This window comes from Macaca nemestrina, chromosome 5 (assembly GCF_043159975.1).
Source record: "Macaca nemestrina isolate mMacNem1 chromosome 5, mMacNem.hap1, whole genome shotgun sequence".
NCBI classification, from domain to species: domain Eukaryota; kingdom Metazoa; phylum Chordata; class Mammalia; order Primates; family Cercopithecidae; genus Macaca; species Macaca nemestrina.
In genome coordinates, this window is record NC_092129.1 from 114,984,042 (window position 1) to 115,005,837 (window position 21,796).

Genomic DNA, 21,796 nt, shown 5'->3' on the forward strand with positions numbered 1-21,796 from the left:
AGGAAACAACACAATTTTCTTTGAATATTTCTTAATGATTAAAAATTTAAAATAAGATGCATTGTATATACTCACTTTTCTATGACTGTGCCCTTATCCTGCACAGTAAAAAGATTGTTTGCCCAAAATTGAATCATTGTGCCCACATCAAAATTATAATTTTTTGAGGGTCTCATTAAACTATTCCTACAATATTGTTGGGTGTTCAAAATCAAGTATAAATGTATGTTTTTAAAATACATACATGGCTACTGGCTCCTCTGCCCCACTGCTGATTCTTGCACAGTGAACTGTATTTATTGAGCACTCATATGTGTAAGGTACTCTGCTGTGCGCTGTGGAGTTTTTTCCCATCTTTTAGAATATTCAGAATTACCCAGAACATTTGTTTAAAAAAAAACTGAGGTCCAATCTAAATTCCTGAATCAGAATTTCCAGGTAACAAGGGCTCCACATTATTCTTATCCCCAAGGAAGTTGGAGATAACTGTAGTAGAAGACAGAAATATGAGCAAAGCTCAGTCCCTATAGTCCAGTAATTCAAGAGTGGAGAGACACTCTTAACAATGGACAAATCATTTAAACAGAAAATCAGCAAAGAAACATCATACCTAAACTGCACACTAGACCAAACAGACCTAACAGACATTTACCGAATATTCCATTTAACAGCTGCAGAACACACATTCTTCTCAACTGCGCATGGAACACTCTCCAGGATAGAGCATATGTGGGACAACAAAACAAATCTTAACAAATTTAAGAAGATAGAGATTATATCAAGTATCTTTTCTGAACTCAATGGTGTAAAGCTAGAAATCAATAACAAAAAGAACTTTAGAAATTTTAAAAATACATGGAAATTTGAATAACCAATGGGTCAATGAAAAAATTACAAGGAAAATTTAAAAATTTCTGGAGAGAAACAAGAATGGAAACACAACATACCAAGACCTATGGAATTCAACAGAAGCAGTTCTAGGAGTTCATAGTAACAAATGGCTACCTCAGAAATAGAAAGATTTCTAATAACCTAACATTGCTCCTCAACAGACTAAAAAAAATAAGGACAAACTAAACCCAAAATTGGTAGAAGGAAAGATATAATAAAAATCAGAGCAGAAATAAATGAAATAAAGACTACAGAAACAATGCAAAAGACCAATGAAATGAAAAGTTGGTTTTTTGAAAAGATACACAAAACAAACAAATCTTATTAAACTAAGACAAGAGAGAGAATACTCAAAACCAGAGATGAGAAAAGAGACATAACAACCGATACGAGAGAAATACAAAGGCTCATATGAGACAATTATGAATAATTATGTCAAAATTTGATAGTCCAGAAAAAAATAAATTCCTGGACACATACAATCTACTAAGATTGACTTATGAAGAAAAAGAAAGTCTGAACAGGCCAATAACAAGTGAGGAAATATCAGTAATGAAATTTATCTCTAAAAAAAAAAATACAAGAAAAACAAAAACAAAAAACAAAAAACACTACCTCAGAACCTGATGGCTTTACTGCTGAATTCTACCAAACATTTAAAGAAAAACAAATTCCAATACTTCTCAAAGTATTCACAAAAAATTGAAGGAAAGTTAATATTCATTCTATGAGGCCAGTATTTCCTAATACCAAAACCACAGAAGGACACAACAAAAAAGAGAACTACAGGCCAATATCTTTGATGAACATAGATGCAAATTCCTCAACAAAATACTAGCAAACCAAATTCAACCGTACATTTAAAAGATCATTAATTATGATCAAGTGAGAGTCATCACAGGGATGCAGGGATGGTTTAGCACACACAAATCAATAAATGTGATTTGTCATATTAACAGAAAGAAGAACAAAAACATATGATAATTTCAACAGACATAGGAAATGCATTTGACAAAATTTCACATCCATGCAAAATAAACAACCTTTAACAAATTTGATATACAAGGTACATACCTCAATGATATTGTTTGGATCTGTGTCCCCATCCAAATCTCATGTTGAATTGCAATAGCCAGTGTTGGAGTTGGGGCCTGGTCAGAGGTGATTGGATCATGGGGGTGGATCCCTAAGGAATAATTTAGAACCATCCCCTTGGTGCTGTCTTCTGACAGAGTTCTCATGAAATCTGGCTGTTTAAAAGTGTGTAGCACCTCTTCCCAGCCCCTAGTTCTTGCTTCTGCTCCACCACATAAGATGTGCCTGCTTCCCCTTCATCTTCTGCCATAATTTTAGGTTTCTCGAGGCCTCCCAAGAAGTAGAAGCTGCTATATGTCCTATTCAGCCTGCAGAAGTGTGAGCCAATTAAACTTCTTTTCTTCAAAAATCACCCAGTCTCAGATATTTCTTTATACAGTATGAGAATTGACTAATACATTCAACATAACAAAAGCCACATATGACAAACACATACCTACCAGCATACTAAGGGGGGGAGAATTGAAAGCTTTTCCTCTAAGATGTGGAACAAGATAAGAATGACTACTTTCACTGCTTATATTTAACCAAGTATTAGAAAACCTGGACAGAGCAATTAGATAAGAGAAAGAAACAGAAAGGAGGAAGTCAAATTATTCCTGTTTGCAGATGACATAATCTTATATACAAATAAAACCCTAAAGACTCCACCAAAAAGCTGTTAGAACTAGTTTTTACCCAAATTCAGTAAAGCTACAGGATAAGAAATCAGTATACAAAAGTCAGTAGTGTTTCTACATGTTAATAGTAAATTATCTGAAAAATAAATCTAGAAAACAATTCCATTTACAAGAGCTACCAAAAAAATTATAAACCTAGGAATAAATTTAACCAAGGAGGAGAAAGATCTCTATACTGAAATCTATAAAACATTGATGAAAGAAATTAAAGAGGACACAATAAGTAGACAGGTATTCCCTGTTCATAAATTAGAAGAACTAATATTGTTAAAATGTCCATTCGACCCAAAGTATTCTACAGATTTAATGCAATCTCTGTCAAAATACCAATAACATTCTTCACAAAAATAGACAAAACCATCCTAAAATTTCTATGAAATGACAAAAGATGCCAAATAGCCAAGACAATTTTGAGCAAAACAAAAAACAAAAACAAAGCTAGAAGTGTGACACTTCTAGACTTCAAAACATACTGGATAGTTGCAGTATCCAAAAGAGCATAGTGTTGGCATAAAAATGGACACATACACCAATGGAAGAGAATAGAGAGCTCAGAAATATGTCCATGCATCTACAGCCAACTAATTGACAAAGATGCCAAGAACACACCTTGGAGAAAGAATAGTCTCTTCAGTAAATGGTAATGGGAAAATTGGATGTCCACATACAGAAGAATAAATCTGGACCCTTATCTTTCACCATATACAAAAATCAGAGCAAAATAGATGAAAGACTTAAGTGTAAGACCTGAAATTATGAAATTATTTCAAGTAAATGTAGGGGAAATGCTTCATAACATTGAATTAGGCAAGAACTTTTTTTAACAAGACCTTAAAAGCACAGGCAACTAAAGCAAAAATAGACAAATGAGATTACATCAAACTAAAATGTTCTACACAGCGAAGAAAATAATCAACAAAGTGAAGAAAAAACTCAGAAAAGGAGGAAATATTTGTAAACTATTCATCTGACAAAAGACTGAGTTGGAGCTCCAACAACTCATCAGCGAATAAATAAATAATCTGATCAAAAATGGGCAAAAGATTGTAATAGAAAATTCTCAAAAGATATATTAATGGCTGACAGATATATAGAAAAATGCTAACCATCACTAATAATCAGGGAAATGCAAGTAAAAACCACAATGATATATCACCTCGCTTCAGTTAAAATAGATATTATCAAGGAGACAAAAGATAACCAGTGTTGGAGAGGATACAGGGAAAAAAGGAAACTTTTACACATTATTGATGGGGATATAAATTAGTACAGCATACTGGAAAACAGTATGGAGAGTCCTTAAAAGTTTTTAAATAGAACTACCATACGATTCAGCAATCCCACTACTGAGTATATAAATCACTACATCAAGAAGATATTTGCACTCTCATGTGTATATTGCTGCACTATTCATAATAGCCAAGATATGGAATCAATCTAAATATCCAATTTAGATTGGATAAATAGAACAAGAAAATGGGGTATATATACACAATGGAATACTATTCAGCCATAAAAAAGAATGGAATATTATTCAGCCATAAAAAAAGAATGAAATCCTGTCATTTATGACAAAATAGATGAACCTGGAGGACTTTATGTTAAGTGATATAAGCCAGACACAGAAAGAATGTACCACATATTCATATACAGAATTCATTCATATACAGAATCTAAAAATGTTGATCTTATAGATGTAGCAAACAATGGTTACCAGAGACTGGGGAGGGTAGTGGGGAGAACGGAATGAGGACAAGTTGGTCAGCTGGTACAAAGTTATAATTAGATACAAGAAATAAGTTCTGGTGTCCTCTTATACAGTAGGATGACTATAGCCAACAAAAAGGATTGTAGATCTCAAAATAGCTAGAAGAGAGTATTTAATGTTCCCACTATGAAGAAATGATAAATGTTTGAGGTGATGGATATGCTAATTACCCTGATTTGATTATTATACAATGTGTACATGTATTGAAACATCACATTTTACCCCATAAATATGTATAATTATTATGCATTAATTTAAAATAAAAGTAACAATTTAAAGAAAGCATGGAAGAATGAAATGAGTATATAAGAAGTTGTAATATCAGGCAGAAGAGGAAGAGATCACATGATGGGGAGAGTGATAGTCATGATGAGAGATATCATAAACAGGTTGATAGATTTCATATGGTAGAGACTATGGCATTTCACTAGGCATGTACAAAGAGCAGCAGGTATGGATGTAGGAAAGTGTGAGATGTACTTGAGAAATGGAGAGATGTCCAGCCTAATTCCACTATAATATATGAATCTGGCATACCGTGGGAAAACGGAACCAATGGAGACAGAGAAGACTTGAATGCCAAGGTAAACAGTACCTTTTTATGCAGGTGGTAATGTGATTAAATCTATTCCTTATAAATACTAATCTGCCAGAGGTAATTAGAACAGTTTGAAGTAATTGAAAATGGTAAGCCAGAAGCCCCAAAAGACAGCATTTCAAAGGACCAAAGGACCAGTAATGAAGGGTGGTGACGACGAACTAGAAAGACCATTATTTATGTCAGGTCACTGGAGAGATGACTGTATTTCATCTTCACTGTCCTATTTCTTTAAAAATGCAAATGTATAAAATGTTCACTCAACAAATATTTATCATGCACTTTCAGTGTGCTGGGGCCTTTGTAAGGTCCTGGCGTCCCAGCCTTTACCACTTTGCTAATGAGTTAATGTGGCAGACAGAGGCACCAAGGGGAGCAGGGTAAGGGTTAGGAGATTGAAAGCAATTACTCTGTAACAGTCTTCTTGTGAATTTACTTCATGGGTATTTTCTACACTTGACTTCCAATAAGGAGAATGTCTTAACTCCTTTTGCTGAACATATTAGTCTCAATTCATTGAAGCTGAAAGTTAAGAAAGAAAACTTACCAGACAAAACCTTGGAGAATAAATGCCTGTGTGGTTTGTGTCACTCCCAGACAGTGCTCTACTGTCTTCAGTCACCAATTTATACGGGATAGTGCTTACCTGCTCTGTCCACTTTGGGCCCACGCTGCCACAATTGTGTTTAAATTCCCATGATCAGACCCTTTTCTGAACCACATATGAATGGGTTTTTAATCCAGATCTTTAAAACAAAATTATGAGTTGAGAATTTCTTGAACCTTATTTGTAAAGGAAAATATTAAGTGTACTAAAAAGTCTGTATGTAGGGATATAAATATACACAGACACACACATTCACAAAATACAGACACACACGCAGTAATTGCACCTAGTACTCCAACATATTTACGTAGAGTGTAAAGTACCAATCTCTTTGTTAGAGTACTACTAAAGCCCATAGCTCAAAGTATCCCTTAGCTTGAAAAAAAAACAAGTCAAAGATGCCATTTTTGTCCACATTCTCTGCTTCTGTCATTGTGCAAACTTCACCCCTGACCCACCTCTCCATTCCACACCAGCATGTATCCCCACTGACAAATGCACTTCTGCCTAGACTCAGAATTTTCTTTTATCAAAACTGACAAGCTAAGCTAGGTATGTTGGCCTGTGCCTGCAGTCCCAGCTACTCAGGAGGCTGAGGCGGAAGGATCATTTGAGCCCAGGAGCTCAAGTCCAGCCTAGGCAATAGAGTGAAACCTTGTCTCTATACGAATAAATAAATACATACATGCATACATACATACATACATACATGATATGGAAAACTGACAGGCTAACTATATGGTGTTCTCAGTATCTGCATCAAACTGCTTCAATTTACCTCCTCCAGACTTAATATCTGCAGATGCTAATAGATTCTGCAAAAAGAGCCACTCAAGATGTCTGCTGCAAAATCCTTAGCAGTGTCATCTGTGTTCTCTTCAGGCCCTAGAAGTCACTGTTTCCTAGTTGCCCTGCATCTCACCAGAAGATGCTCCCTCTCCTGCAGTGGCCAAATTTAAAAGCAACCCGGTTGAAACCTTGCTGGGGTGTGATGTTTAGTCATTCCTTGTTAACATCTAAGTTTGACTTCGAGTTAGGGAACAGCAGTGAAAAGAGTAATCAAAGGGTACCTCGTAATTCCATGAGATGGAAGAAAATACTCCTAAAATGTTCCCAATGGATTGTTTCAATACTAGAGTTTTCTTTCCCTTTTTACTTCTCAACATGATTCATATTTTTATTAACAAGCTTTGCAACTTTTTAATAAATGTATATGTGTTTTTAAATAACTAAATTGTGTTTAATGGAATATATATTGATTTTTGCTTAAATATGTTCGAAGAATACACAAGAAACCAATAATATGATTACCTAAGGAGACAAGATCTGGGTAGCTAGAAGAAGCAGCGGGGCGGGGGCTGGACTTTTCACTGCATCCCCCTTTGTGCCTTGAATTTTGAAATATGTAAATGTATTTCCTGGTGGCAAATAAAATTAAAAACCAAGTCAGTTAGAAAAGTAGGAAGGTAATAAGGAGAGGATTTATTCTTTTATATATGCATTCTGCAGGCATTATTGGCTACATATGCCAGGCATTGCGCTAGGTGTTGGGACACAAAGATGAATAAAGATGCAGCTGATCTCAAGCAGCTCACAGTGACTGAGATTTGGATATGATTCTTCCACAGCAACTATTTTTATTACTATTTGAAAACCAGTGAAGAAAAAAAAAGAAACCTCAGGGAATTTTGTTATCACTGGAGGATCCAGTAATATTTATGCTTTCTTCTCAAAGCTAAATGATGTGCCCAGTTGAAAGCAACTGGGTCTTGCAAAACTAGGCTGGACCTTTTATAACTAAAGAGGTAGCTAAGATTGTCGTTTAGAGCATGGTTTTAGGAATGAGATGAGATTTGATTTTTACTCTCAACTTTGTTCCTCGCTAGCTGTATGACCTTGGGTAAATTACTGAACATTTCCAAGTCTCATATTGTTTACAGAATGAAGATTCTAATGAACTTACCTCATAAAGTTATTGTGAGAATTAAATTTTAAATGTGTGTAAAGTATTTTTTATACTTGTTATTATTATCTGGAGAGAAATCCCGGATTCTCAATAATAAAACTTGTCTACTTGAAATCTCTCACAAAGGTTAAAGAAAATACAATTCAATTTCTGCTGGCAGATTCCTCTCAAAGATGCCTATTATTTTTTTCTCCTACAATTCTTGCTCCCCAAAATGAACATTTGGCTGACAGCTTAGCCAGAATGCAGAGTGGCTCCCAGGGAAAAGGGGGCACCTTCCAAAAAATCCATGATGAATATCCTGCAGCTATATAACTCCACAGGCTTAAATTCTACTTTGTAGCCAGGGCCTAGGGCATTAACCTTCTTGGCAGTTTCAAGTCACACACTGTGCAGAAATCAATTTCTTTGGGGAAAATATATCATGTATTGAAGCAGGTTAAGCTCCATGATTTTTATGTGTATTCTGCACAGGTACTTTTTTACACATTTTTAAGCTTTACATTAAAATAAGTCCATAGTGCCATGAAATAAAAGATTGATTAATTTTACACATACAGAAATAACATATCTGTATTATGTAGCAAAATAATAGTAAGCAAAGTCCAAAGACAAACACATTGAGAAAAGTATTTGCCACTTATATAATACACAAAGCTAATCTTGCTAACATACAAAGAGTTCCCACAAACTGAGAAGAGAAAAAAAAATCAATCTAATGGAAAAATAAGCAACAAATCTGAACAGACTGTTCACAAAAAAGGAAATGCAAATAGCTGTTAACCCGAAAAGATGAGCAACCTAAATTGATATATCAATTTTTATTTAAGATACTGGCAAAAACATAAATGTTTAGTAATATACCCTGTATGGTGAGAGGTGGGGAAACAGTCACTCATGCATCAGAGGTGAATGGACATGCAAATTTGTACATTCTCCATGAAGAGTAATAATTTTCTGGACATGCCATCCCAAAATATGCCATCTTGGTGTTGAATATTTTAAGCTGAATGAGTTTGATAAAACAGCAGATGCAGGGAGGTCACTCTGACCTTTCCCCCACCCCTCTCCCCTAAAGCAGGTCACAAGACCCTCATATGAGAGGTGCCATCCCTCTACCCACAGGAAAGAAACATCCTTTTCTCCAAAGACAAAGGAACGGAAAGGCCTTTCTACATTTCCCCACTTTATTATCAATAGATCATATTATTTTTTACCTTATCATATTTCTCCACAACTGTTCATTCTTCATCAAGCCTAGCATAAAGATACTCAGGTCTACCTTCTTTGGGTCTTCATATCTTTATGAAAGCTCTGGTATCTCCTGAAACTTATTAAATGAATTTGTACGCTTTTCTCTTGTTAATCTGTCTTTTGTAATAGGGACCTCAGCCATGAGCAAAAAATGGGCAGGAAAAAAACAGAAAAAAGATACTTTTGGTCCTATGCAGTATCAATTTGGCAATATCTGTCAAAACTTAAAATGCATATGTGTTTGACCCAGCAACTTCACTTTTGGAATTTATCCTACAGATGTATTTGTACACCTTCAAAATGATAGATGTGCAAGATTATTCATTCACTATTATTTGTAACACAAAAGTTAGAAGCAATGCAAATGTCAAATAAAGAAATTAAGGTACTGTATTTCCATACAATAGAATACTGGGAAGCTGTATGAATGTATAGCTAGACAGAGAGACAGATGATATAATTTTTACCCAGACATGCTGGCTAAGGCCTGTAATTTCAACTACTCAGGAGGCTGAGGTGGAAGCTCACTTGAGCCCTGGAGTTTGAGGTCACAGGAAGTTATGATTGCACCACTGCACTCCAGCCTGGGTGATGTCTCTACAAACAAACAAACGAGATACATAGTATAATTTTAAGAAGGAAAGTTTATGTATACTAACATGGAAAGAACTACTCAATATTTACTGTAAGTGAAAAAAGCAAAATGTAGTAGTCTTTTTATTTGCTACTTTTTATTTTTAAAATTGACATACAGTAACAATCAATCAGTTGCTTGGATGTGCATAAAAAGCTCTGAAAGAAAATATATTGCAACTAACCCCAGTGATTGGGCAAGAGAGGATGTGAACTTGGCAGAGGGGCAAAAATAGGAGGAGAAAAAAGACACATATTGTTCCAAAGCTTTTGCTTTTTGGCCTACTTGAATTACCACTTGAATTTTTTTAATTAAAATTAAAAATGTAACTGGAGCTGGAACACGAAGCCCCTTAGAAACCACTGCCTATTTCTTCATGATGAGAACTGTTTTAAGATGAAAGGTTGGAGATTTAAGTTGGACACACTGAGTATCTGAAAAGACCATGTCTGGGGGCCATCACAGGAACAGGAGAGGGTCATCTGTAGAGAATGTGACTGGGGACAGGGACTGTGGCATTTCTCAGAAGATTCTGTACCATTCTAAATGCTTCTTATTAACCTTACAATTTTAGTATCGGAGTGGATTTGACATCAATTCTCTCTCATGTTTCACGTGGAAAGCCTTTATTGTTTGTTTTAATCTTATGGGACTAACTGTTAAGTTACATGAGAGACTGCACAGTGTAGTAAGGAATTAAGAATCTGAACTCTGGAGCCTGACAGCCTGGGTCCAAACCTGGCTTCAATTCTTGCTAGCAACGTGGCTTTTGGCAAGGACATTACTCCTGTGTGCCTCAGTTTTCCCGTATGTGTAACAGGGATCACAGCAGCACATCCTCCTAAGACTGCTGTGAGGACTGAATTGGCACAGAGCACTCAGAAGAGCCTCGCCTCGGAGCCACAGTAAGCACTTCCTGTGGCAGAGCAGGGTCTAAGGCCAACCCAGAGCTGAGAGCTGGCATGACCTTCAGTAATGAAGGGATACACGGTTCTAATTAAGGTGTCTATACACCCTTCTTGTTTTCACAGTGCGCAAAGCATTTGCCAACTGAATAAAACAATACAATTTGCAGTTGTAACATCCCATTAAAGTAAAACCATTTAATTTTCCCAATGCAATATGGCTTCTTCCATTCTCGTGAGGTCCTCATTGCTCAAGTTTGGAATGGAAGTACAAGAATAGTGATGATTCCAAGCAAGGACTTAACCCATCATCTTTTCATCCACTTGCCTCAGCACACAGAGATTGAATGGAATAACCTAAAACAAGACCGAGGACAACTTCATATTTTGGACCCAGGGGGACAGAAAGTATCCACTTGCTTGAGGACAAGACACTCAGCCTCCCCATTCTCATCTGTGAATACATGCTGTGGTCCTTGTTCTCAGCACCGTCAGTATTCCGGAGTTTTAGCACTGCAGATTCTAATGTGTAGGTTAGGAATTGATTTGGCTTTCTGACTATGAAAAAAATAGAACACTTTTCTTTCTAGGGCCTTCCAAAATACACAAAATCTAGACTCATACTTTCCATTCATTTTAATGATTCTCAAGTGCAATGTCTACAATTTTTACTGTGTTATAATGTTCTGTAAGTTATATTATTACATGCTAGTTACAACAAAGCTTGAGCCAAACTAGTACATGAAATTACTACAGTAATACAAAGAAAAATGATGCACTCATGTGAATAGATAAAGTGACAAACACATCGCAAAAAAACAAGTCTGAATATCATTTGGAAGTGTACTCTGGCAGCTATGGCATCAAGATCCTCTTTAGAGAATAATGTTTCTGGATGAATTCAAGCACTCCATATGTTGCTAATGATACCTAATGGAAAATCATTTAAATGATTCCACATCCTGTTATATGTTGAAGTCAATAATCAGTGACTTAATATGAGAAGCAAGTAAGTGGTTTTAAAATTATTATGTAAAAAGCCGGGAGCGGTGGCTCACACCTGTAATCCCACACTTTGGGAGGCTGAGGCGGGTGGATCACCTGAGGTCAGGAGTTCAAGACCAGCCTGGTCATCATGGTGAAACCCTGTCTCTACTAAAACTACAAAAATTAGCCAAGTGTAGTGGTGCATGCCTGTAATCCTAGTTACTCGGGAGGCTGAGGCAGAAGAATCGCTTGAACCAGGCAGGCAGAGGTTGCAGTGAGCCAAGATCATGCCACTGCACTCCAGCCTGGACCACAGAATGAAATTCCATCTCAAAAATAAAATAAAATGAAATAATTATGTAAGAAGATATTATGTAGATTAACTTTGTTTAGGTTTGCCAATCAATTAAGAGGTCACAACCAAGCAGAGCCTACATTCTTCTAAGTGCTGCAGTGAACCACTTGCCTCATTAATAAAATCCAAGAGTCCTAAGTTCAGGCAGGCTGCTGTTGCATTTATCATACTTATATTTACAAATGACTATAATGATCACATAATGTTGTTGTTATCACCTTTTAGAAATGATCCAGGATTTGTTTTCTTAGAACTTGTGTGAGCCCTTCCATTTCAAATGTGGAATATATTTACTGTGTTTCAATTGAGGGGTAGAAGTACATTTCACCAATTATTTAAAAGTAACGAATATACAATAAGCCAGACGTAGAAGCACATTTCTTGCAAATCCCACTTATCACAATACATTGTCATATGAAAGGTTAAGATCCAAAACTGGGGGAACTGACTAGCTATAGTACTTTCTAATAGCTGATGGTCAAAATTTTCAAGTAGTTTAGATAAATCCAAACCTTGCAAGTGAATTTATTCTCCATCATAATTATTGAACCTAAATGTGATTTATCGTTCATCTTCACTTCCTTTCCACCCAGAAGCCACCTTTGTTTTCATCTTGTGGATTAAGTCTATGTCAGATGAAATTCTAAGCATCCTGAGAATTTCAACCCTGTCATAGTCAATTTCACCAAGAAGCTGGAAATGTACAATAATGCCTTATACACAGTATCACCACCTCATCCCCTTCACTGACATCTCTAGAGCATGAAACAACATTTCTTCTTTAAATGAAGACAAAGAAACTATGAAGATAAGGGAGCAACCAGCACCCAAAACCTTCTTTCTAAGTCTTAAATAAGCATGTCTTATATAGCTTTAAATTACTGTGATGTGCTTTTATACCTACAGTTGAAAAATACAGCTTTATCATAATAAACATTCTAATCCAAGAAGAGAGGAAAGAGGGGTTAAAACAGTTGTTTGCTTTGGGGAAACAGGAGGCAGTAAGGAGAGAATCGCAGAATGCCTACTAGAAAAAGATATAAATTTCTTCCAAGGTGGGACTATCTCTCTTCCCTATTCTTTCTCCTTCCCTTCAGCCCCACAAGCACCAGCATAGCATTCTCTCATATTTCTTCCATCTGTTCAGACAGCTGTTCAAGACAGACTATTTTTGGTTTACTGATTTCTTCATAAATTAATCACTGTGCAATAAGAATATATCAGATCAAATTATCCTCTCCATATAGGCTCCTGCAATAGAAAAAAAAATGTTGTATACATGTATACACACACACAAACGGGCACATGCACACATGAACAGAGAGAGAGGGAGAGAGTATATGAATTATTTATAAATATGAATCTGTCGAGGCACTTCAATAATGAAAGTTCTTAGTGGTATTCACAAAAGTGTTCATGGCAATTAGAATGGTTTTGCATATATAGTGTATTTTTTTAAAATACCTATTGCAAGACTTTCTAACTGGATATGTATGTGTCTTTAACCCAACAACATAATTTCTTAGGAAGTTGGTCAGAGTATTATAGTTTTTGCAAAAAAAAAAAAAAACTAATTAAAGCTGATTTTTGAAAACCAAGGTACGTATGCAATCTGTTTATTCACAATTTAGCCACAGTAGGGACCTTATTTTAAGACTAGCAATTAAGCAGTTACCTTTACTCCAGTCTAAAGTGATTTCTCTGGGGTCTTCCAAAATATTTTATTATTCAAATTTATTATTAGTCTTATTGTTAGCATTAGAAAAAGAAAGGCTACAAAATAAATGAGCTGGTGCCGGCTTACAGGAACTAGATGCACTTGGAAAATAAGCACCAGTATTCAAAGCAACTTACATAATGTTACATTATTTGTATGCGAAAGAGAGGTGTAAAAGAAGGGTAGGTTGTTAGCATCATGGTACTTCTATGGGACACTAACACATCTTTAAAAAGTTATTCCCTGAGAAAGGTCGATTGGTTATTTTCTGATCATTTGAGGTACAAAGAGAGCGAAAAAAGAATACACTCCAAAGAAACAAATTCTGGGTTATTTTGTTTTGTTCCAGGGCGCAACCCAAGATGTGCAAACATGGAAAACAGTGACATTACAATGACAGCATAATAGGTGATTTGAACACCAACTCTTACTTTCACCTTTTAAAATGTATAGATGCATATTTTCTACTGATTTTATTGAATTATTGCTATAGTTACCATAAGTGCTAATCTGTTGCCAATTATGAGTTCCTATTTATGAAGAGTAAGTAATAAGATCCAGTTGAGCTATATAAATGCAAAGCTGTATAGCAGTGTTAGGAATGGTATAGCAATGTTCTAATACATGAACGGAAGCTATAAATAGAAGTTGCAAAACAGGATCTCAAAATCATTTGGAAACTTAACCTGCTGGTTATCTATACTTACATATTGTTCATTGATCCTCAAGTTATAATAAAGGCTCTTGGTAGAGAATTTCATGCCCTACATGATGCTGATGATGCACATACAAATTCTGAGGCAGGCCAGGTGCAGTGACTCATGCCTGTAATCCCAGCATTTTGGGAGACCAAGGTGGGTGGATCACTTGAGGTCAGAAGTTCGAGACCAGCCTGGCCAACATGATGAAACCTCGTCTCCACTAAAAATACAAAAAGGAGCCGGGCATGGTACCACAGGCCTGTGGTCTCAGCTACTTGGGAGGCTGAGGCAGGAGAATCACTTGAACCCAGGAGGCAGAGGCCACAGTGAGCCGAGATCGCACCATTGCACTCCAGCCTCAGTGACAGAGCAAGATCCTGTCTCAAAAAAAAAAAAAAAAAAAAAAATTCTGAGGCATAGTCACTTCCTCCCCATATTCCCACCTCCAGTCTCTGTAAGCAGAAAGAAAACCGTGGAAACACACGTATTATGCTCCCATTCACACATAAACAAGGAGTTTCAGCTAGGTTGGGAGGTTGTTTGGCTCGCTGATGGGTTTTAAATAGAATATCCTCCCTCTTTTGTGGAATCTTGTGAATCAGGTCCCCAAGATAGGAAATGTTAACTATATGGAGAAAACAAAAAAAGAGCCCACGCTAGATGTCTTCTCTGTGGCCTTGAGCAGCCATCTAATTTATTTGGGCCTCGGTTACCTTGTTTAAAATAAGGTGTTGGACTTCATAATCTCCAAGCTTCCCTCCAGCTCTGTGGTTCTAAACCTAGATCTCTTATCTTCTTAAATATGTAGGTGGCCTAAACATTAACAGGAGACCTAAAAGAAGATCTTATTAGTAAGAAGATCTTATTAGTAAGAAGATCTTACTAATACATAACCTATAAACTTGTAAAATGAGAAATCATACTCTGATTTCTCATTTTACGCCTCTATGGGCGACTTTGTCCTTCTTTGGTGTGGCCTAGCGCTAGGGAGCGTGTGCCTGTGAGATGTTGGGAGCCACTTGGGCCCTGGAAGTTACCACTAAGCTCTGCTTTTCAAATGAACAAAGGGGCCAAGAGAGGACTCCTGTAATTATCTGAGACTCTGATAATTTCCAAGAATCGACATTCATCAGTGCACATATTGGAAAGCAGGGCTTCCTACTTTCCAGATGGCACAGAGGGCGATTGGGGGATAATTCTGGAGAATAATGCAACTTACATTCAAATGGGGGCCTTCCAAAGGAGGTGGGCAAAGCAATATTTTCCCTCAATTATAGCTTTATAAGCCAATTCCTGTATTTTACACACCAAGAGTATGCAAATGTTCCTTTCGGGAGAAATGTTATTAAGCATATTGGCAAGAAAAGATGACAAAGCTGGGGTGTAGCTTAGCTATCTTAATAATACAGAGAGTCAATTGCTTATTCTTTGGAGAGTGACTATAGCAAGCAATTAAACTTCTAAAGTGTCAATAAAACAAATGTTGATTACACCCAACCTAAGAATCTGTAATAAAACACAAACAACTTTTTTTCTCATATGTTCAAGCACGTGGCTTTGAAATTACATATGCTTATTTTCTATTGTCATAAGGTAAGACATTTTCAATTATTGGTAAGAAAAATTAAAATCCTGGTTTCAAGAAAATTATCTTCAAAGATGATGCAGTTCTTCTGAAACAGTTGTAGTTTTTGTTTTCTATCACTCAAGTGTTAATGTTCTCAAACCAAGCCTGGTACTTTTATTTCACTCAGTGTTCCAAGTCAGAATTTCTACATTTAGTTCGTGAATTAAGCACATGGGAAAATTTAATTTAGTTCACAGGGATCTAAGCATTTTGCAAATGTTTCATGGCTTAAAAATGTGTTAAGATATAATACTACATATTTTATCCTACTCCCTCCAAAAATCTCTATTTGAAATGCACATTTGTGACACTCCAGATTAGGTTTTGGAAACTGGGTGGGTAGTTTTGAAAAAGAAAATATGCTTTATGAGATCAGACTGCAAATAAAGGACAATTATTATAATACCAGGAAATCCTAAAAAGCCTAGAGTATGTTTCTATTAACTTACTGGCTGGGATTTAATAGAACGCTTGCCAGCTATGTTTCCAAAGTCAATGTCCAAAATGCGGACATTTGAAGGAAAAGCATTAAATGTCCCCTGAGCAGCACTGAATACAGTGAATGCCCCACACAGGTGCTCAAGAGAGCATGAGCCTCAGCCATCTGAAAGTTTGGAGTAAGAACTAAATGGCTTTGTTTCATCGGAGTTTTCATTAATGCCAACACTTTCTCTCTGAGTGCTGATATTAGAGTCTAGATATTATTTCTAGGAAGAATCTTTCACTGAGCAATACAAAAATGTAAAATACCCAAATGACTTTATAGTATTAACAATATTCCATGCTTGCCTTGTACTTTAAAGTGCTGTAGGAAAGAATGTTCAAAGACTTTTATATATATCTTTTCAATTTTCAAAACTCTATGAGGTGGACAGAAAATGTACTCCCACCTTTGTTTTGGAAATAAGTATTCTGAGATGCACAGAGGTTAAGAAACTGACTGTAGATAACTGGGCTGTGACTAGATCAGGAGGCCCACCCAAGTCTCCTGCTTCCTTCCCCAAAGTACTTTTCACCACTCTTCCCTGCTTCAGAATTTCTCAAAGGAGTCATTCTCATCTTCCTCAGCAAACACAAAGCTCTAAAATCATCAATGTGTGCAGTGGAGGAAGGATCTGAGATTGGAGCGTCCAAGAGTCTAAATCCCTTTTGCATTCAGACCATTTGTCTAAGAAGCAACTTAAGCTGTCTTTCCAGTGATCTGATTCCAAATAACATGAAAATTGCAGTTCTGTTTCACAGAATCATGTTTTATAATATTTCATTTTGATAGCTTTTCTCCATGGTCAGGTATAAGCCACCGTGGTAAATAAATGATGTATTTGTTTGTGTCTTCCTTAAAGGTGGATCCATTCAATGCATTTCCCAGCGGCTCATTACCCAAGAGAGACTGGAGGGCTGGCAGCCTGCGTGACCTCATTTGCAGGATGCACTGCAGTCTGTCTATCCCATTAGCTATCTAAACCATCTCACTGCAAGACAAACTCAGGGCATGGGGCAAGTAGACTATATTAGGCAGCTGCCTCCTACCAGAACCTGTGCAGGTCAGAAAACCAATAGGTCAGTGTTACATAGGTATGTCTAAGCAGATGGCATCTTTGGCAGAGCCTATAGCAGAAGTTTCTAAAATGCCTGGTAATTGGTTCCAGCAGGATTTTCTGGGGTAGGTGTCTGAGGGCTGAAATAGTCAAGGTTCTCATTTCTCTGTGGCTTTTCTAGCAAGAGCCAGCGCTGTCAGAATCAAAGCTTGCTCTGTTTCAAAAGATGCTCTGTCTTTTAGTAACTTATTTTTATCACTTGCCATTAGTTTTCAAAGAGTCATTCCTTTTACTCTCACCCTTCACATTTCTCCTTTGTTCTTGAAACCTGTTATGCTTTATACCTAAGGACAAAAGTAGCTGGAAATAGGAGTCCTTTCCACTCTCCCACATCACTCCTTTTCAGACACAAAACACAAAAGTCATGCTCTGTGAATGAATTATTGCCGTAGAAGTTTGATTGCAATTATTCCCTCAGCGATCATTTTAACAACACTAATAGAGATAGAACACATGCAAACACACACACACACACTTATGGAAATATAGGTGCCCTATATGCCACAGCCTGTAAAGTGATTGCTGATGGACAATAGATTGCCCTTTCAAGAATAAAAGGGACATTTAAAAATGGATTGCTTTCAATAAATCTCTGACATCTCTGAAGCAGAATTTGTCAAAAATGTTGAGAATCCGACTGAAAGCACTCTCTACACACAAACACACCCAAAGCCTGTCTTGTTGTATAGCTACTTATCCTCTCGCATATTCATAGAAAGCATTGTTGTCCCACCTCCGTGAATTCTCCTTGCTTTGTTAGAATCGTGTATGTCAGAGCTGAAAGGGAACAGATCAACCATCTTGTTTTTCACACAAGAAAACAACAGCCCAGAGGGAAAGTGACTCTGCCAAGGCTACATGATGGTGGCAGTCAGGCTTTGACACTCCGTCCAGTTCTTCCACCACCAGGCCAGTCTGCTTCTCAGGGAATAGAATCTAAAATATGTTACGCCTTCCACAAATATTTATTGGCCACAACCATGTGTCTGACCCTAGATGATGCCATGGGAAGATACAAAAATAATAAGATAAGAACTAGACCTTCATAAAGATGCCAACAGTAGACACTGGGGACTACTTGGGGTGGAAGAGAGGGTTCAAAAAGTAACTACTGGGTACTCTGCTCAGCACCTGGGTGACGGGATCATTCATACCTCAAACCTCAGGACCACGCAATATATTCAGGTAACACACCTGCACATGTACCCACTGAATCTAAAATGAAAGTTGAAATAAATAAATAAGAAAAAAATATGGAGAGATAAAAAAGAACTAGACCTTGAGGGTTACTCAGTTCTTAATGTCTTTTGTTAGTTTGTTATTTAAAGAGAACACCAAGTAATAAAATATCTTGTATAAGATGAAAATTTTACAGTTACAGTTTTCTAGGTTTGTTGATGTTAGAGGAAAAAAAAGACTTAATATCCCTGTGGATATGCCCCATAGTATAGATACCCTTGAAGCAAAGTGAATGTCTCTGAAGACCAGAAAAGGATAATTGAACACCATAAAGAGTTTTTAGGAAAAGCACACACACACACACACACACACACACACACACACACTACACACTATATTTGAAATTTAACACTAAACTTACTAAATCTCATTCAAACCTCTCTATTTCATAACCAAATTATATTTAGAAATACATACACATAAAGTATTAATGGATTTAACTTACCATGTTTTTACCTGTTTTAATGTTTCACACGGTAGAATATATTGGGCCGATTAAATTTAGGGCAAGAAAATTTATAAGTAAACAAGTCTTTGTTTCTTCTCCTTCGTTTTGCATTTCTGAAGTCCCATATAAATATATAGACTGTTTTCACTGTTAGTGAGGACACCCAAAGCCTTGCAAAATTGAGCATTCATTCTTCCCAGCCCTGAAGGACTGCCAGAGAAATCAGGTTTGAAAGACACATCATGTGACTCATTTTCCTTTTCTTCTATGCACTCCACTTTTTGATCATGTGGAGTTCCAGCTTCACTCTTGAGTGGCCTCGAGTTCAGGGAGATAGACAGAGCATTAAATTTCAAACAGGAACAGATTCTGAATAGGCCTTGGGTGACTGACACACAACCTGGGGATGCAATCTATTTCACTACCAAAAAAAAAAAAAAGGCCACTTGCTATAACAGCAGGCTTTGCGAAGGCTTTCCTGTGAATAAAATCCAGCTGCTGAATACCTGTGATGGCTGTGTGACCCACAGCAAAAGCTTACATTTAGATGCATTTTCCTCTGTACATGCTTTGCTTTTTTTCTCCTTTTTAGTGTCAGTTGTCCTTTAACATCCTCACAGCCTTTCCATTTTATATTAAAACAATAACAATTGTAACTATTTATTAGATATGAATTGTATCAAGCACTATGCTAAGCACTTGGCATTTCACTAAAACTGCACACCAAGTATACAAGGTAAAAATTTGTAACCCACTTTTGAAGAGTACTTAAGTAACTTAACCAATGTCCCCACAAGTAGCAAGGTGGTAGAGTCCAGATTCCAATGTCCAGTTGACATTATCTGCTATGCAGATAATCACTGTCCTCTTCCAACAGTGACAGAGTTTGTTACAGGTTTTTCACCTCAACTTCAAATCCCAAGTTCGCTTTCTACAGTCACTGAATCACACTTTAAGGACACCTTATCTATCTAGTGGGCTCAGAGAACTAAAGCAAAACTCAATTAATTTTAGGGAAAATCCTAGAACACTATTGTGTTCATTTCCTATTGATAGGTACCAAACTTAGTAACTTACAACACACAACTTAACCACAAACTTAGTAACTTACAACAACACAAATTTATGATCTCACTATTTCCAGGGGTCAATGGTCTGGCACATTTTAGCTGGGTCCCCTGCTCAGGGTCTCATAAGGCTGAAATCAAGACGCCTGCTAGGCTGGAGGTGGTGGCTCATGCCTGTAATCCCAGCAATGTGGGAGGCCAAGGTGGAAAGATTGCTTGAGCCCAGGAGTTCAAGACCAGCCTGGGCAACCTAGTGAGACCTCATCTCTACTAAAACTAAAAAATTAGCTGGGTGTGGTGGCGCACACCTATGGTCTCAGCTACTCTGCACGTTGAGGCAGGAAGATGGCTTGAGTTTGAGAGACCAGAGCTTACAGTGAGCCATGATTGTGCCACTGCACTCCAACCTGGGTAATAGAACAAAACCCTGTCTAAAAAAAAAAAAAAAAAAAAAAAAAAAAAAAAAAAAAAGGATGTCAGCTATCCATGTTCTCATCTACAGCCATGACTAGCCAAAGATCTCTTCTCAGCTCCCTCAGGTCATCGGCAGGATTCATTTCATTGTGGTTGCAGGACTGAGTTCCTCATTGTCTTGCTGGTTGTCAGCCCCTAGAGGCTGCTCTCAGGTCCTCGCCAGCCACGTGACTCCCTCCATCTCATCAACAGAGAATATCCTCACACCAAATTCCTTTCATCCTTCAAATCTCTCTGACTTCCTCTTCTGCAGCCTGCCAGAGGAAAGTTTCTGCTTTTAAAGAGCTCATGGGATTAGGTCAGGCCCACACAGATAATCTATCTTAAGGTCAACTGGCTGGTACCCTGAATTGCATCTGAAAAATCCTTTCTGCCAGGTAAGGTAACATAATCACAGGAGTAACACCCAGAGCTGGAGATCATAGGGACCATATTAAAATTCCGTCTGCCACAGCAATCCAAAGTCAAATCATCTTTAGCTTATGTTTAAATCTAATCAATTATTCTCTTACATTATTTGAAGAGCCAATAAATATTGATGAATAAGAATTGCTATAATGGAACTTTCACCCATTAATCGCAAAGAAAAGGTAGATTTGACAATGTTCTTATTTGCTCAAGCAGTCCTCCTGCCTTAGCCTCCCACAGTGCTATTCATGTTTTATATCAATCCCAAGGCACACCAACTGAAGAGCCGTTGCCACTCCCATCTGCTTATATGAGTGTTTTGTGGATGACCCCGTTTTTAAGGTACATGATTTTAGAATAAACTAAGACAATATTATATCTGTATGTATCTATGTTTTTAATTTCAAGCTGAATTGTAAAGAATGGAGTTTAGGGGTTCATATTAGTCTTTTGGGGCTGCTGTAATAAAATACTACAGTCTGGATGGCTTATAAACAACAGAAATTTATATTATAAACAACAGTTCTGGAGGCTGAGAAGTCCAAGATGAAGGTGCTGTCAGATCCAGTGTCTGGTGAGGTCTCACTTTCTCATAGCTGCTGCCTTTCCCGGTGTCTTCATGTGGTTTCACTAGCTCTCTTGGGCCTCTTTTTTAAGGGCACTGATCCTATTCAAGTGGACGCTGCCCTCATGACCTAGTCACCTCCCAACACACTCCACCTTTCAATACCATCAGCTTGGGGGGTTATGATTTTAACACATGAATATGGAGGACAA

The 21,796-nt window shown here is 37.1% G+C and overlaps 1 long non-coding RNA gene across 2 annotated transcripts in view; it reads right to left on the reverse strand.

Moving 5' to 3' along the window:
* Window positions 1-21,796, reverse strand: part of LOC105479477 (uncharacterized) — a 186,395-nt gene that overhangs the window by 96,000 nt on the left and 68,599 nt on the right. For both annotated transcript variants that reach the window (XR_011623629.1, XR_985922.2), the window contains one exon: window positions 9,327-9,456. This is a non-coding gene — a long non-coding RNA (uncharacterized lncRNA). The remainder of the gene's footprint in view (window positions 1-9,326; window positions 9,457-21,796) is intronic.